Source organism: Taudactylus pleione, unplaced genomic scaffold, assembly GCF_031769625.1.
Source record: "Taudactylus pleione unplaced genomic scaffold, aTauple2 ptg000380l, whole genome shotgun sequence".
NCBI classification, from domain to species: domain Eukaryota; kingdom Metazoa; phylum Chordata; class Amphibia; order Anura; family Myobatrachidae; genus Taudactylus; species Taudactylus pleione.
In genome coordinates, this window is record NW_028284781.1 from 2,757,248 (window position 1) to 2,771,032 (window position 13,785).

The following is a 13,785-nucleotide window of genomic DNA, read 5'->3' on the forward strand; positions in this document are numbered from 1 at the left end:
CTTTTTTTTTCTGTCTTTGTGAAATGTGGGCTGTAGCCGCACCTGCATCCTTAAAGCAGCAGCGACAAGCGTGCGTCTGTCTGTTAAAGGGTGGTGACACCCTCAAAGTGTGCTACACAAACAATAAAAATATTGTTCTTTTTTTTTCTCTCTTTGTGAATTGTGCTGTAGCCGCACTTGCATCCTCAAAGCAGCAGCGACAAGCGTGCGTCTGTCTGTTAAAGGGTGGTGACACCCTCAAAGTGTGCTACACAAACAATAAAAATATTCTTCTTCTTTTTTCTGTCTTTGTGAATTGTGTGGGCTGTAGCCGCACTTGCATCCTCAAAGCAGCAGCGACAAGCGTTCGTCTGTCTGTTAAAGGGTGGTGACACCCTCAAAGTGTGCTCCACAAACAATAAAAATATTCTTCTTTTTTTTTCTGTCTTTGTGAATTGCGTGGGCTGTAGCTGCACTTGCATCCTCAAAGCAGCAGCGACAAGCGTGCGTCTGTCTGTTAAAGGGTGGTGTAACTCTCAAAGTGCTCCAAAAAATAAAAAACTATTTTTTTTATGTGTTTGTGACTTGTGTGCGATGTAGCCTCACTTGCATCTTCAAAGCAGCAGTGACAAGCCTGCGTCTGTCTGTTAAAGGGTGGTGTAACCCTCAAAGTGTGCTACACAAACAATAAAAATATTCTTCTTCTTTTTTCTGTCTTTGTGAATTGTGTGGGCTGTAGCCGCACTTGCATCCTCAAAGCAGCAGCGACAAGCGTGCGTCTGTCTGTTAAAGGGTGGTGACACCCTCAAAGTGTGCTACACAAACAATAAAAATATTCTTCTTTTTTTTTCTGTCTTTGTGAATTGTGTGGGCTGTAGCCGCACTTGCATCCTCAAAGCAGCAGCGACAAGCGTGCGTCTGTCTGTTAAAGGATTACATCGGTGACAGCATCCAAGTAGGCATGTCAGACAATCCGTACCTGTACTGGCAGGAAAAAGAAGCAATTTGGAGGTCCCTGTACAAACTGGCTCTATTTTACCTGAGTTGCCCCCCTCCAGTGTGTACTCCAAAAGACTGTTTAGTGCAGCCGGGAACCTTGTCAGCGAAAGGTGTAGGAGGTTGCTTCCACAAAATGTGGAGAAGATGATGTTCATAAAATGAATTATCAACTCTTCCAGGGAGACCAGCCTCCAGAACGTACAGAGGGATCTGTGGTTGTGGATTCCAGCGGGGATGAATTAATACTCTGTGAGGATGAGGATGTACACAACACTGAAGAGGGTGAGGAATCGGTGGATGAGGAGGATGAGGACGACATCTTGCCTCCGTAGAGCCAGTTTGTGCAGGGACAGATTAATTGCCAGCTTGTTTTGTGGGGGCCCAAACGAACCAATCATTTCAGCCACAGTCGTGTGGCAGACCCTGGCGCTGAAATGTTTGGTTTGTTAAAGTGTGCATGTCCTGTTTATACAACATAAGGGTGGGTGGGAGGGCCCAAGGACAATTCCATCTTGCACCTCTTTTTTTTCTTTGCATTATGTATAGTTTGGGGCCTAGTTTTTCAAACTGCCATCCTGTCTGCCACTGCAGTGCCACTCCTAGATGGACCACGTGTTTGTTCCGCCCAGTGCTGGTTGCGCTAAATACAGGGGACCACTTGGGGGGGGGAGCACAACGTTTTTTTTAATATTTTTACACAGGTTTTAATTTTTTAAACACAGTCGGATCTCACTGCTCTGTCTGTGCTTCTATGTCGGCCAGAATGGAATTGTCAGTGATGGGTAAGTATGTTGAGATGTGAAACTCGAATAGAAAAAGGATTCTATTTGAGATTTCTATTTGGGGTTCATATTGGCATCTTTTGCTGCCGATTTGCACTATTTATTGGCCGTGCTGACAATACGAATCCTTCAATTTCAAGGTCCTATTGCTTTCTATGGCAAAGTGCTGCCGAGTTGTACCAATGGTGTATGTGTTACCTGTTACCGTCCGATTTACGGGTGTTCTTGGCCGATTTTCCCAAATTCGATGTCATTCGACCTTAGTCAATTTTCCTATATATATTTTATTCTATTCATTTGTTTTTTTCTGTTAGTATCATCATCTTTTGATTTTTAACATTGCAACCATACTTTATTTTATCTTATCTGTATGTGTTATCTCACTGGTATTTATATATTTAGAATAAAGCATTTTTAGCTATAGTTACTGTATGTGGTTGATTGTGCAGCTATTCTTTATACTTATATTTTGTTTGAAGAAATTTACACATTCTTCAAATTTTAGCAGCAGCAACCCACCATATATACTGTAGGTTGCACAGTGATCACCCAGGTCAGCACTTCGTCTTTCTACTGATTTCTTCTATGCTGGAATAGATACCTTGGTGTACCTTGGAAAAAATGCTTAGACAAGTATGGGGACTATGGGCCTGATTCAGCAAGGAACGCACGCTATCAGATTCACGCACCTGTCCGCTACGAGAATATGCAAATCAGGAGACCGCAGCACAAGATGCAGATGATCAACTCTTTATTAAGCCACCCATCTCCCTTTACTCACAGCCTGATCAGTACACAAAATGGCGTAAACATCGAGAACCATCAGAGTCATATGCATAATAGTGGTTGACCTGATCTGCCGCAGGATTTTGGTCGCTTCGTGTGTACAACTGATGGTATGGCGCCGCACTGCCTTTATTATGCAAACCCCTATAACGGTGTTATAATGCCTGCGTTCACCTGACCACCCCCTGTCACCACCCACAAACGGCACTTCCTATCAATCAATATCGGAATGGTCTGCGTGCACACTGCGTGTACTCTGCATACCATAATCCGATCGCACTGGTTAGTCTGCACACGTGTAGTGCGATGCATATGCATGTGCAGAGCAAAAACATCGGCCAAGTGAGTGCGTTCTCTCCTTTGCGTTCCTTGCTGAATCAGGCCCTATGTGGAAAAATAATCTGTACTAAAGCCATGCTATTGATTATACTTATATGTACGAGCTGAATAAATTGACACAATGAGAGGTCTTGTTACCTTATTTATTGAACCACCCTCGTATATCTAAATCTTTAGCTGAAATTCAAGTTCATACTGTATAGTAATTTGGAGCATTTATCAATGCAGGCTATATATCTGTAATTTTACAAGCTTTAAGGCATACTTGCCCACTGTCCTGGAAGACTCCCGAATTTGCGGTGGTTCCCTGAAACCACAGAAGAGTAGGTGACCCTCCTGCATTCTGCACACTTCCTAGTGAAGTGGGCACTATGGGGAGGATATCCATGGGTAAACACTGAGTATCGAGACAATATTAAGTGTTTCTATAAAAAACATGTCATATTGGCCCCAATCCCTCTTGATTGACCCGTGCCGGGTAGCGCCGGGCCCCATACACACACACCTCCATCAGCTGCACCTCTCAACTGGGCTTTTCTCGGAGGAGAGAGTGCAAAAGTAGACAAGTATGCTTTAAGGTTAGGCTTTAAAGATATATCCATGTGATGCACTAGTGAGTTTAATACAGACATCACATTTTTTCTGCTGGTGATCAGTGGCAGCTGCAGAGGTGGGAACTTTAAAATTCAAATAGGGGAGCACCAACTGTAATTTCAACTGCTGCCAAACATCACAATTGGTGTGGATCCCCTATTTGAATTCTGGACCCTGCTGCAGCCCCACTTCTGCAGCCACCACTGCTGGTGACCATCTTTGTGGTATACTTCCTTCACCAATAGGAGTGCTCTTGCCAGGACATTGCCAACTGCATCTTTCACTGTCACCGAAATATCCTGCTATGTGTCCTAGAATATGGCAAAGTGCACAGTATCAGCAACGCCAATGACAATTAGAGTGTTCAGAGTCAAAGTGAACCAGGTCCATTATTTGCACATTTCCTACAAACACTGTATGCTACAGTGGAAACATCATATATTATAAAAGTAGTATAAATTAAACATTGTACTACACTATTAAAGCAGTGAAGACAATTAAAACTACATTAATTAACTAGTATGCCCGTGGCGAACATTTTGCCAATTTGAACCCAGAACATACATACGGAAAATGCTTCGCTAGATAATGGCTAGATGATATGTTGTTAATATGACGGAATCGGGTAATAAAAGATGTGTGTGAAACATAACCGGCTAAGTCACGCCCTTTTATGGTTTTTGGGGACTTTTTTATTGTAACATTTTGCCAATTTGTACTTGCAATGAGATATTTGGCCATTGACTCTGAAGCAAAATTAACCTTTTCCAAGCTAAACCCCTATAGATGAAAATGATAATGCACTGTTACTCCGCCTCACTGTCTCCCAGCCTCCTGCCAATCAGCTGATGTCAGCATCTCTCGTGGAAAGCAGAGAAAAGAGGCGCTGCTTTCCAGGTGCAAACCAGGCGCTAATTGGCTGGGAGTTTTGAGCCTGGAATCGATGTGTTGATATATGTGACCATGGACTCTGAAGCAAAATGGACCATTTCCAGGAGGTATTACAAGCTGAGCCCCTATAGATGCAAATGATAATGCACTGTTACTCTGCCTCACCGTCTCCCAGCCTCCTACCAATCAGCAGCTGCCGGCAGCTCTCGTGGAAAGTAGAGAAAAGAGGTGTTGCTTTCGAGGCGAAAAACCCGGTGCTGATTGACTGGGAGTTGCGAGCCAATCAGGAGCCAAACTGGGCAGAATGTAAACAATGTCCGCACATGGCTGGGGTGCCGGATCCATGTGAGAGTACAGACCACCAGTAGTGCATGAGAACAGCAGCCGGCAGCGGTCACCCCTATCCCGCTTCCCCTGGGTCACTGTGATGGCTCTGTGTTGTGCTAGTTTTCTTGACATTGTTAGGTTAGCTATACCAAAGCTTCTATTATGGTTTTGTCAATTTTTTTTCATCAAATTTTAGACAGTTTTATTCCAAATTATATAATTTATTGCTGATTGAAGTCCATTGCGAAAGAATCATATTAATATCTTAATTAGGCTTTGAGATATTCATATTCAAAGAGCATTTCGGACAAAGGGACTAAGCAAATTATATATATATAAGATTACAGTTCTTTGAGATCCATTTTCTCAAAATTGACTCTCATGAACTTGGTTCTCTTTAACTCTGTACCCTCCAATTAACAATTCCAAATGGACAATGCAAGAAAAGGATGACAGCGACAATTCATAAATGATATGACCAATCCAAGGGGCAGACAGCAGACAAGAATACAATAAATAGCAATGCTAGGGGAAGACTCATTAAGGAGGTATCCAGGTAATGAGTAAAAATAGTTACGTGTTTTATAGAACTCACTGATATTGGAACATCCTGTGGATCTTATGTTTCTGGGGACTTACAATACTACTGCACCAAGGATTACATCATAACACTTGCACAAGACCACAGTGCCTTGCAGCTGAGACACACTAAAGGTCAACAGGTAAGGCGGTCGACAGGGTCAAAATGTCGACACAAAAATGGTCGTCACAAAATGGTCGACATAATTATTTTGTTTTCTAGCCCTAATCTCCACCCTAACCCTCCCCTTGTGCCTATCCCTAACCGTCGGGGTAGATGCCTGACCCTAACCATCCCTTTTAGTTCCTAACCCTCCCTCCTGGTGCCTAACCCTAACCATCGCGGTAAGTGCCTAGCCGTAACCTTTGAGGTAAGTGCCTAACCCTCTGCTAAGTGCCTAACCCTAAACCCCCCAAAAATCATGTGTCGACCATTTTTGTAACAACCTTTTGACCCTGTCAACCTTCTTACATGTCGACCTTTAGTGTGTCGACCTTTTGTCCCAGTCGACCAATTGATTGTTTTACATCTGGTGTCTATCTAGACATTGTTGACCTTTTTACTGTCTATCTATAGTCCGGAACCCCTTGCAGCTGCAAACGTGCGTACCACCACTGCAGCAAGTTGATGTCCTCTAGAGCAGTTGATGTCCTCTTTAACTCTGTACCCTCCAATTAACAATTCCAAATGGACAATGCAAGAAAAGGATGACAGCGACAATTCATAAATGATATGACCAATCCAAGGGGCAGACAGCAGACAAGAATACAATAAATAGCAATGCTAGGGGAAGACTCATTAAGGAGGTATCCAGGTAATGAGTAAAAATAGTTACGTGTTTTATAGAACTCACTGATATTGGAACATCCTGTGGATCTTATGTTTCTGGGGACTTACAATACTACTGCACCAAGGATTACATCATAACACTTGCACAAGACCACAGTGCCTTGCAGCTGAGACACACTAAAGGTCAACAGGTAAGGCGGTCGACAGGGTCAAAATGTCGACACAAAAATGGTCGTCACAAAATGGTCAACATAATTATGTTGTTTTCTAGCCCTAATCTCCACCCTAACCCTCCCCTTGTGCCTATCCCTAACCGTCGGGGTAGATGCCTGACCCTAACCATCCCTTTTAGTTCCTAACCCTCCCTCCTGGTGCCTAACCCTAACCATCGCGGTAAGTGCCTAGCCGTAACCTTTGAGGTAAGTGCCTAACCCTCTGCTAAGTGCCTAACCCTAAACCCCCCAAAAATCATGTGTCGACCATTTTTGTAACAACCTTTTGACCCTGTCAACCTTCTTACATGTCGACCTTTAGTGTGTTGACCTTTTGTCCCAGTCGACCAATTGATTGTTTTACATCTGGTGTCTATCTAGACATTGTTGACCTTTTTACTGTCTATCTATAGTCCGGAACCCCTTGCAGCTGCAAACGTGCGTACCACCACTGCAGCAAGTTGATGTCCTCTAGAGCAGTGGTCTCCAACCTTAATTGAGGTGTGAGCTACTTTAGAAAAATTAAACCTTGTGAAGAGCTACTAAAATTGTAATAAAATCTGGCTAATGCATTTAATTATTACAGTGATTGTTGTAGTTTGTAAATAAAATGTAAGCACAGGCACATTTCACTAATTACCAGCTCAAAGGAGGTACATACAGTAGAGGAGCAAAAGATATAGGCAGGGCTACAGTGTGATTTTTCTCGGCAGGGCTGGGCAGGAGTCACTTGCTCCGTCGTAGCATAGACGCCATGGGTGGAACCATGGAGAAGCACGTCAGGTGATTGCTGTAGACACTGTGGCAATCACCTGACGTGCTTCCCTGTGGCTCCACCCATGGCATCAATGCTACGGGTAAGCACACATTAGAGGTCACTTCCTCCTAGTTGACTCTGCAGTACTGCAGCTACCTGTAGGTGAGCTACCAAATTTAAGACCACGAGCTACCAATTGGAGACCACTGCTCTAGAGCATATCCCAGCTAACCCACATTCAGATAAGAGTAATTTCTATATCCCCCCAAACCTTTAGCAGAGAGCCGTGGATATTTAAGTTCTTAATTTAGTCTGTATGAGTTTGACAGACTATTCATTGAAGTATAGAAACATTTATTTTCTTTTACGGGCTACCAGAAATTTTCCGGTATACCAAAACCTTTACCGAATTTCCATCCTTCTCTATATATCCATCCTCCATACTGAAAGGCCGTAGCCCTCAGAGGCTCCAGAGGAGTGTATGCAATGGCAATACAGTGATCATGCTAGTTCCACATACCTATATAGTTATACATACCTGCTGCATTAACCCTGTGTCATCCTGTAAACCTTTTCTACATGGTTAAACCAAAGGCCTGCTTAAGTATCTATTTTGTGGACTGACCTCCATCACACACTGTCGATTATCAAATTTGCCAATAGGTTATGGGCCACAGTCACCAGCGCGTGCAAAATAACGATACCTGGAACTTGGCTGCAGTGACACAGAATCAAAGGATCTGAGTGAGTACAAGTAAGAATGAACATGTACAGTGCAGAAGCGAGCATGAACTTTGCCACGTTAGCGGGTTAAAAAAATTACGCTACATGGAAGTTTGGTATGCAGATGTAGTTACAGTGTGAAAAATTATAGAACGTCACTAATCTCGGTGATGATCCCAATCCAACTGATGTGGCTAGAGCCTTGGGAACCATACGTCTATCTGTAGACCAGCATGTGTATTCCATAATTCGTGGGAAGGTGACAGTACATGAAATGTGGATAGCATTGCAGACATCTTATGAAGACAGGCGTAATGAGACAAATCAACCTAAGGCACACTCTGTGCTGCACTAAGCTAACTGCGTGCAAGAATATGAATGACTATATAGATAAGATGCTGTCTATATTTCAACAATCATCAGTAGACGTTCACGTAGATGACATGAACATTGCAAAACATTACGCCAGAGTATGATTTCCTAGTAGTAACATTTGAAGTCATGCACTATCAACAGCGATTGTATGGGTCAAGCTACTGCAGTTTCAAGAGTACATACCTGTTGAGACCAATGCTGGTTATTCCATTCTATTGTCAATGTGTGTAAAAACTAAAAGGCCCAAGTACAAGTCCTTTAAGTGTCACAAAATGGGACATAAGGATTTTGAATATAAAGCAAGTGAACCAAGTGGTCCTTCATCATGCAATCATAATAGAAAGAATGTGGCTGCACTAAATGTAACAGACAGTTTACTTTACACATGACTTTAGTGACTTGAACCAACTCTCATTACAGCTGAAGTGCCTTAGGGGTCTCTTTACTGAGCAGTGTTAGGAGACGTGAAAAGTGAAGAGTGAAAAGTGATAAGGTGCCAGCCAATCAGCTCCTAACTGCCATCTCACAGGCTGTGTTTGAAAAATGACTCCACTACTAGGGGGCATGACCAATCATGTGGGAGTGTGGCCATGGTCTGTTGGGCATACTGTGGCCTTCTTTACATGCTGTGTCATCTGCTGAAGAGGGCATGGTCACTAATCTTGGATGCATGGCATAGTTTATTAGAGGACATTGTTTTTTAAAGTGTCAACAATTTATGCTATATGGACATTTTTTTTAACACAAATATGACATTATAAGCACTTATTTCTTTATGTATTATTCAAGCAACAATTCATTATTAATTACCTTGGTACCCATAGCCCAGCAGTACCAGGAAGGGACCAATGTTATTCTGTAGTGCAGCACAATTAGGACACATCATGAATATACAGCCTTTATGCCATACTTTACTATGGACATCCTGGAAGACTCGCGGGTTTCAAGGAGCTCTCACTTACTCATAATAGAATAGACCTGCTAACCAGATCTGCCCACTTTACCAGAGGGGATGTAGTCGGCATCCTAGCGCACACAATGCCGGCGGAAAGAATCCCGGGGTCAGAATCCTGACTGCTGCTATTGCGCAGATAAGTGTTAGGTTGCAGGAGGGAAGGGTTAGGCTGCGGGATAGGTAGGTTAGGGTTATAGGTAGAATTAGGGGAAGGATTAAAACAATTTCTACCATTGAGATTACGCTGCCGGGATTCTAACCGCCGGCATTATCAGTGCCAGGATCGCATACCTATGCGGCATTGTACAGTGGGGGGATGACATGATTCATGGCGCACAACCCATCTGGGCCTACCCCTTTGTCGTATTCTAAGGGGTATGGGAAAAAAAGACAGCAAATGTGCCCTATGCCGTCTGGTATATCAGTACACCTAGAGGGGTGGTAAATATAACAGTTGAGGTGACCTCACCAATTTCACCTATTGCTCGGTTCCTGATAACCGGTGCCACACTGCAGTTAATCAAAGCAAAGCTGTTTTGAGTGGACAAGCTGCTGGCTGTCATTTGCATCACAGCTCCGTAGCAAGTCTTGCATTGTTTATGAGGATTATCTTGTTTTGGCCCATGGATTACAGGCAATGAGGGGATGATAGATAGATAGATAGATTATCATTATTTTTGTTATGGCGTACTGTGTGTAGCTCTGGTTGTCAGTCAGCTGAGTTATTTATTTAAATCCAAAATATCACCAATGGGTCCATAAGATCTTAAGGCTATAAAAAAATGTTATTTAACACATGAACTCCAATTTCCAGTTTTAGGTCAAAACTTTTCCATATTCATTCCACAAGTTCACATCGGTTGGGTGGATGGAAATGACATCCTAGAAGAGAAGTAGATTTCAGGACCATTGCATCTGAAATTGGTTTTGACCCTCTCCCCTCAATGTGTCATTTGTCTACAATAAAACATAGACCTTTACCACTGGTAGGAGACCATGCATCTTAATTGAATGTCATTTGATTTTAAAATCTACTGCACTATGAGTTTTTTTCCATTGATCCTTGAAAACAGTATATAACTTGAACTTGATTATGTGTAGGAATAAAGGTGTCTGACCTCTTAATTTTACAGGATTCAAATGCTCATTAAGGTAACAAGGATCCTGTAGAGGGCTCTAAGACAGATGGGCAGTATAGTGCATGTAACAACATAAAAGCACAGAATATTAGACTTTATTTGCTACATAGAGGTCTATAAAGTGTTGTTTTTTATTTCAATTTGCAGTGTCAATTTGATTATTGGCAAATATGGTTCAGTCCATACAGATGGGTACAATGCTTCTAATTAACTTTATTATGACTCTCCATATTTTCTTGACTTGCTTGTTTTCTTTCTTTCTTTCTTTCTTTCTTTCTTTCTTTCTTTCTTTCTTTCTTTCTTTCTTTCTTTCTTTCTTTCTTTCTTTCTTTCTTTCTTTCTTTCTTTCTTTCTTTCTTTCTTTCTTTCTTTCTTTCTTTCTTTCTTTCTTTCTTTCTTTCTTTCTTTCTTTCTTTCTTTCTTTCTTTCTTTCTCCTTCACCCACAGATTAGTTGACTGTGCTTCAACAAATCATTCACTGAAATATATTATAATTTAAATTGTTATTTAGAAGGCAACCTAAAAATTGGAATGCTTTTGCTGTTCTTATACTCGTAAATAGCGACCTGATCCATACACTGGTTTATATCAATTTATTCAAAATAGAATATGTTTGTACAAATTTAGTCAGCCCCCCAAAAAGCCTACACTGTTAGAAGTGTATAAATACCTTCAAGACAAAACATCTTTATTATTACAACACAAACAGTAATAATAAATATATTTACAAAGTGGTGATGAAATAAAAACTGTTTTGTTTGCCATTTAGATAAACATACTATAATGGTGATAAAAATCAATTCGTATCTCATTAAATTTGCTTTCTCTCCAATGATTTGCTCTTGTGAACGGAACATTAAAGGAGAAGTATTGAGTTAAAGCATACTTATTGTTCATATATGTCAGAATTATTATAGACATTATTTCTCTTTTTCTCAGCATATATGAGCCAGCTCAATAGATTTTTCTTTCTATACAGTACTTCTTTTAAATCTTGCTATCTCAGGTCCAAATGTACTGTATGCACAATACCTTAATATTGCAAACCCTTGGTGCTTCAATACTAATTTGAAACATCCAACTTTTATGTTATTAGGATGTGAGCACATATAAAGTTTTGGGGCAATTGCCAGGAAGGTAAAAATGTGGGCAGTTTACTATTGACAAAAATTTTGGGAAATTGGTCTACTATTTTTGGATGGGTCCAAATTGAGAGCAATTCCTGAAAATTATCCAATGGAAAATGATTGGATTTTTTCCATGCAACTATATGGGAAGCTAATGCTGTCTGGCGAAATGTGTGACCAAGAGGCCCATTTATCATATCTCAAATATCAAATGCAATGTGAAATATGATATTTTCAACTAAGTTACTAAATAATGTTACTTTAATAACTTCATGCCAGTCACAAGCAAAGTATTTTTTTTACTTGTTTAAGCCTTTCCCTGATACCCTGAGTGTGATGTACAGTACTGTACAGAACTATTTTAATGTACTTTTATATTACTTGGTTGAGTGCGTCTATATATAGTAGATAATCTTAAACTGCATGTTATGTATGAATGCATGATACTGTATACTTTGCGTTTAATGCCTTTTGTGATCAGACATGGTTGTAATAGCACCATCACCTTTCATGACCTACTGTATACCGCTTATGACTCAAGGACTCTGAATACGGTACTTACAGGCTAGAAATGCCACCAGGGGCAGCATGGTGACACAGTTGGCATAGCTTCCTCACAGCACTGGGGTCTTTGGTACGAATCCTGCCAGGCTCTATCGGTGTGGATCTTGTTTGTTCTTACTGTATTTCATAGGTTTTCTCTGGGAGATCCGGTTTCCTCCAACAAGAAAGTTCAAAACCATGCCGGTTATACAAATAGCCAGTTTCAGAGATGTACGCAGGTCACCGATTATCTGTAAACTGCGCATGTGTCTAAATCACACGGCACATGCATCAAGGTACATTACTATAGTCGCTTGCAGTGCGATTGACAGTCAGAGATCATTTGTGGGAGGTAACAGTGAGTAGCAAAAATGAAGGCGTGTTTCAACTATTTTCGGGGCATGTCAAAGCCTGTGTCTGTGATCTTGTACACAAATGACTCTGGTAATTCAGTACACACTGCCATTCTGTATGACGGTAGGGTTACTCTGAAGGATGATTATCAAAGGATCTGCGACTGATGATGCGTCTTTGTACGCAGCCGCTTGGATTTTTGATGCTGCCTGAGGGCGTCTCAATACACATGCAGATATCTGTGACACTTGCATATTTTTACACAGTCACTGCATACAAACACTCAGTCTTTACAAGATTAGCGTACATCTCTGAATCAGGCCCACAAATGGACCATAGAATATGTGTGTGTGTGTGTGTGTGTGTGTTGTGCACACGCATGCACCGTAAGGAGTTTTGGGGGAGATGTATCAAACCTCCTAAAGAAGACAATTTGAGAAATTGCACCAACAATCAGCTTCCAATCAGCAACCAATCAGCTTCTAGCTGTCATTTCATAGAATTTACTCGATAAATGTTAACCAGAATCTGACTGGTTGCTGTGGGCTATGTCTCCACTTGTCCTCTTTAGAACGTTTGATACATCTCCTCCCTAGACTCCAATGTGGCAGCAACTGATATTAATGATTTCTTAGAATAGCAACTGAGCGCACCCAAGATGGCCGCCTCACCAGCAGCAATAATGTAATGAATAAGTTGTTTTCAGTTCTACTGGGAGAAAGGCAGGGCCGTAACTAGGGTAGTGCGACCTGTGCCATGGCACAGGGCACTGCAGGGCGGGGGGCGCTGTTTGGGCTTTTCAATTTTCTGTTTATGATCATTCTCACTTGTAGCTTCCTCTACTTTTTTCCCCAGCAGCTCCTGGCCTCCCCTATTTCTTCCCTGGCCCTTCCCCATGAGGCCATGGCCCTTTTTTGAGGTGCGTTTATTATATCCCTTTTTGAAAAATAATCGGAAGGGGACGCCAATGCTTTTTCTGGCAGAGGGCACCAAAAAGTCTAATTACGGCTCTGGAGAAAGGCAATATATAAATTAAGAATTATTATTAGTAATTGCATTTTCTAATTCTAAATGCATGTCATGGTTTTAATATTTTTTTATTTAAATGTGAGTGTACAGTTTTACTCTTACATGTAAGAACAGATAAATACTGTCTACCAAATGAAATGGAAAGTCATACAGAAGCATGGCCTGTACAATCTAGGTGGAAAACAAGAGATGAGTAGAGATAGATTACTGGTCGTGCACTGGGAAATTTAACTGCTTGATCGTCCAATATCATACATGCACATGCAGCCTAGGACACATATGTTACAATTTTTATTTTAACTGAATGTCAGGATATGCACACAGTAGAGAAGATACAAAATGTCTTAAGCTTCAGACCTCAGTAAATAAATACTTGCAAAGTTTATATTTAAGAATAAAAGTAAAACTTTTAGTGTGAAGACATTTGCTGGTTTATAAAACTATACTTTTAATTTGACAAGCATGACCTAATATTGCACAACCCCCAATGAAAAAAAAAACACTA